We start from the raw sequence: 5,125 nt of genomic DNA, 5'->3' as shown, positions 1-5,125 counted from the left end.
GGAACAAAATAGAAAGCCCAGAGATAAATCCACGCACCTATGGACACCTTATCTTTGACAAAGGAGGCAAGAATATACAAGGGATTAAAGACAATCTCTTTAACAAGTGGTGCTGGGAAAACTGGTCAACCACTTATAAAAGAATGAAACTAGAACACTTTCTAACACCATACACAAAAATAAACTTAAAATGGAATAAACATCTAAACATAAGACCAGAAACTATAAAACTCCTAGAGGAGAACATAGGCAAAACACTCTCTGACATAAATCACAGCAGGATCCTCTATGACCCACCTCCCAGAATACTGGAAATAAAAGCAAAAATAAACAAATGGGACCTAATTAAACTTAAAAGCTTCTGCACAACAAAGGAAACTATAAGCAAGGTGAAAAGACAGCCTTCAGAATGGGAGACAATAATAGCAAATGAAGCAACTGACAAACAACTAATCTCAAAAATATACAAGCAACTTATGCAGCTCAATTCCAGAAAAATAAACGACCCAATCAAAAAATGGGCCAAAGAGCTAAATAGACATTTCTCCAAAGAAGACATACAAATAGCTAACAAACACATGAAAAGATGACCAACATCACTCATCATCAGAGAAATACAAATAAAAACCACAATGAGGTACCATTTCACTCCAGTCAGAATGGCTGTGATCCAAACGTCTACAAGCAATAAATGCTGGAGAGGGTGTGGAGAAAAGGGAAACCTCTTACACTGTTGGTGGGAATGCAAACTAGTACAGCCACTATGGAGAACAGTGTGGAGATTCCTTAAAAAACTGGAAATAGAATTGCCTTATGACCCAGCAATCCCACTGCTGGGCATACACACCGAGGAAACAAGAATCGAAAGAGACACATGTACCCCAATGTTCATCGCAGCACTGTTTATAATAGCCAGGACGTGGAAGCAACCTAGATGTCCATCAGCAGATGAGTGGATAAGGAAGCTGTGGTACATATACACAATGGAGTATTACTCAGCCATTAAGAAGAATACATTTGTATCAGTTCTAATGAGGTGGATGAAACTGGAGCCGATTATACAGAGTGAAGTAAGCCAGAAAGAAAAACACCAGTACAGTATACTAACACATATATATGGAAATTAGAAAGTTGATAACGATAACCCTATATGCAAGACAGCAAAAGAGACACAGATGTATAGAACAGTCTTTTGGACTCTGTGGGAGAGGGAGAGGGTGGGATGATTTGGGAGAATGTCACTGAAACGTATATTATCATATAAGAAACGGATCGCCAGTCCAGGTTCTATGCAGGATACAGGATGCTCGGGGCTGGTGCACTGGGATGACCCAGAGGGATGGTACGGAGAGGGTTGTGGGAGGGCGGTTCAGAATGGGGAACACGTGTACACCTGTGGCAGATCCATGTTGATGTGTGGCAAAACCAATACAATATTGTAAAGTAATTAGCCTCCAATTAAAATAAATAAATTTAAATTTAAAAAAAAAAGTGGACAAAGGGATGGGCCCTTCTGCAGTGGCTTCTTCGGGGGCCCCCCAGTGCATGATGATACGGAAGTGGTGGCCGTGTTGTTGGCGGCAGCGGGAGGGGGTGCTGTGGCAGCAGTGGCGGCGGCTGGTATAAAATGGCAGATTTCGAGGAGTTGAATATGGTTTTTAGTTTTAGGGTTTCTGACCTACAAGTGTTACTAGGCTTTGCCCGACCAAATAAAAGTGGTCATAAGCATGACCTCCTGATGAGGGCGCTGCATTTACTGAAGAGTGGCTGCAGCCCTGTGGTTCAGATTAAAATCCAAGAATTGTATAGACGCCGATACCCGTGGATGCTTGAAGGCCTTTTTGATTTATCCACAATCAAATCACTGGTTTTCAGTTTGGATGGGAGCTCCTTACCTGTAGAACCTGACTTGGCTGTGGCTGGAACCCACTCATGGCCTTCCACTTCAGTTACACCTCACTCGACATGCTCTCCTGCTGGTTCTGTGCTGCTTCAAGGTACTAATCCCACATTTGAGATGCGGCAGCCATCTCCCCGAATCCCTCCTGTTCAGCGTGATGTGCAGTAAAAAAAAAAAAAAAAAACAACTACCGTTTTATGAGGTCTTAGATGTTCTCATCAAGCCGACGAGTTTGGTTCAAATCAGTGTCCAGCAGTTTCAAGAGAAGTTTTTATTTTTACTCTGACATCTCAACAAGTTAGAGAGATACGAATTTCCAGGGATTTTTTTGCCAGGTGGTAGGAGAGTACTCTTGCCTGGAAAATCCCATGGACGGAGGAGCCTGGTGGGCTGCAGTCCATGGGGTCGCACAGAGTCGGACACGACTGAGCGACTTCACTTTCACTTTTCACTTTCATGCATTGGAGAAGGAAATGGCAACACACTCCAGTATTCTTGCTTGGAGAATCCCAGGGACGGCGGAGCCTGGTGGGCTGCCGTCTCTGGGGTTGCACAGAGTCGGACACAACTGAAGCGACTTAGCAGCAGCAGCAGCAGGAGAGATTATACAGTACAAGTTCAACTGAGACTACCTGGAAGAGACAAGTTGCCCCAAAGAAGATAACTATCCCAGTAGTCTCCATATGAAAGTAAATGGGAAGTTGTTTCCTTTACTTGGCTATGCACCACCACCTGAAAATGGGATTGAATAGAAGCGCCTTGGATGGCCTTTGAATATTACATCTTTAGTTAGTTTATCCTCAGCTGTGCCAAAACAGATTTCCATTTCTTGAGCATCAGAAATTAGAATTACTCCATATTTGTATAACTTGTACAAAAACTCACATCAGCCATGTTATTACAGAGGATACAAATGAAAGGTATTAGAAACCCTGATCATTCCAGAGCACTAATTAAAGAAAAACTTGCTGAGGAGCCTGACAGTGAAATTGCTACCACTAACCTTTGGGTGGAGAAGGCAATGGCACCCCACTCCAGTACTCTTGCCTGAAAAATCCCATGAACGGAGGAGCCTGGTGGGCTGCAGTCCATGGGGTCACTAGGAGTCGGACACGACTGAGCGACTTCACTTTCACTTTTCACTTTCATGCATTGGAGAAGGAAATGGCAACCCACTCCAGTGTTCTTGCCTGGAGAGTCCCAGGGACGGGGGAGCCTGGTCGGCTGCTGTCACTGGGGTCGCACAGAGTCGGACACTACTGAAGTGACTTAGCAGCAGCAGCAGCAGCAGCAGCCTTTGGGTGTCCTTGATGTGCCCTTTAGGGAAATGAAGCTGACAGTCCCATGCTGTGCAGTGACTTGTGCACACTTACAGTGTTTTGATGCTGCTCTTTATCTGCAAATGAATGAGAAGAAACCCACCTGGATTTGTCCTGTGTGTGACAAAAAAGCTGCCTATGAAAGTCTAATTTTAGATGGGCTTTTTATGGAAATTCTCAATGACTGTTCCGATGTGGATGAGATAAAATTCCAAGAAGATGGTTCTTGGTGTCCAATGAGACTGAAGAAAGAAGCTATGAAAGTATCCAGCCAGCCATGTACAAAAACAGAAACTTCAAGGGTCCTCGGTAAGCCTTGTTCAGTGACTGTAGCCAAAGAGACAAGCAAGAAGAAAGTGGATGTCATTGACCTAACAATAGAAGGCTTTTCTGATTAAGAGGAAGACCCTCCTGCCAAAAGGAAATGCATCTTTATGTCAGAAACACCAAGCAGCCCAACCAAAGGGGTTCTCAGGTATCAGCCATCTTCTGTAAGTGTGCCCAGTATGACTTCCATTGATCCTGCTGCTATTCTGCCTTCATTAACAGACTACTCATTGCCATTCCACCACATGCCAATCTCAAGCATGTCCTCAGATCTGCCAGGTTTGGATTTCCTTTCTCTTATCTAGTTGATCCCCAGTCTCACCTCACCCTTAACAGCGAGCAGTATGTCTGTCACCACCGCCAGCCCCCATGAAAGCAGTACTCATGTGAGTTCATCCAGCAGCAGAAGTGAGACAGTGGAAGTAATATTCCTGACGTCATCTCACTGGACTAAAGATGGACTCACTCGATCCTATAAATCATTCATCAGAACTGCTCTTTCTTGGATCTCTGCTCCATGGAAGCTTTTTTTTTTTTTTGCTAATGATTACTTTGATATTTATTGAAATATCAAATGGATTCTTTTGCCTTCTGAGAGATGACACAGATGACTGCAATGAGAACCACATGACATGCAAGGATTTTTCTTACTCTTGGTGTACGAGCATCAGATACATTCAACTGTAACTACATCCTCCTGAGAAATGGACTTCAATTTCATGTTACTGGATGGATTCTACAAATCAGTTAAATTTTTTTTTTGTTATACACAGCAATAAAATTATGTATTCAAGTATACTTTTTTCTAATTAGAAAAATATGTAATCAGTGATTCTAAAATGACAACTTTTTGTTTAACTTGAAGTGGAGGAAAAATATATGGAAAGAAGTTATGTTTGCTGAATGAGTCCTTTCCATGGATTTGTTCTGTTTCATTGAAGCAATGAAGACTAGATAAGTGGCCAAAGCTTGGGTTCCACTTTTCTCCATTTCCATCAAAGAAAAATGGCCGTGTGTTAAGCATTTTCCCTGGGGGTTGTTTCCACTCTGGTCTTCTGTACCCATGAGTGCAGAGTGCAATTCTGGGATTTGGTTGTTCCTTATTAGTGAGTATGTTGAAGAACACTATACAAAGTCTGCCCTGATGTCACGGGTGCTGTTTTTGGTAATTCAACTTTCTCATTCTACAGATGTCTGTAAATTAGGGCCTTGCCTTCTCAAAGAAATTCTCTGCAACTGTTGAATGAAATGTTTTTGGATTAAGGTGTGGCTGGAATGTTTGTTAAAATTTTTTTCACACTGTCCAGAAATATTGAGAGCATGGAAGCAGTGGAAGAAAAGATTTAGGGGCAGTGGGAACAGCACAGTTTAACTTCGTCCTAGGAACTTCTTTTACTCGTTTATTTTATAGGATAATGTTCAAATCTGCGATGAGTACTACTGACAAAGAAAGTATGTCATAGGTCTCATTTTGCTCATAGCAGTGATTTTTAAACTTAAAGAACAAACAATAGCAAAGGGATGGAGATGGCATCAGATTCCCTTTTTTAAAAAAGGAAATGTTTCTTGAAACCACAAA

The 5,125-nt window shown here is 42.2% G+C and overlaps 1 pseudogene; it reads left to right on the top strand.

The window, feature by feature from the left end:
- Positions 1,628-3,919, top strand: LOC102179604 (annotated as a pseudogene).

The sequence above is a fragment of the Capra hircus genome, chromosome 21 (assembly GCF_001704415.2).
Source record: "Capra hircus breed San Clemente chromosome 21, ASM170441v1, whole genome shotgun sequence".
In the NCBI taxonomy this organism is placed as follows: Eukaryota; Metazoa; Chordata; class Mammalia; order Artiodactyla; family Bovidae; genus Capra; species Capra hircus.
This window is presented reverse-complemented; position numbering and strand designations above follow the sequence as displayed.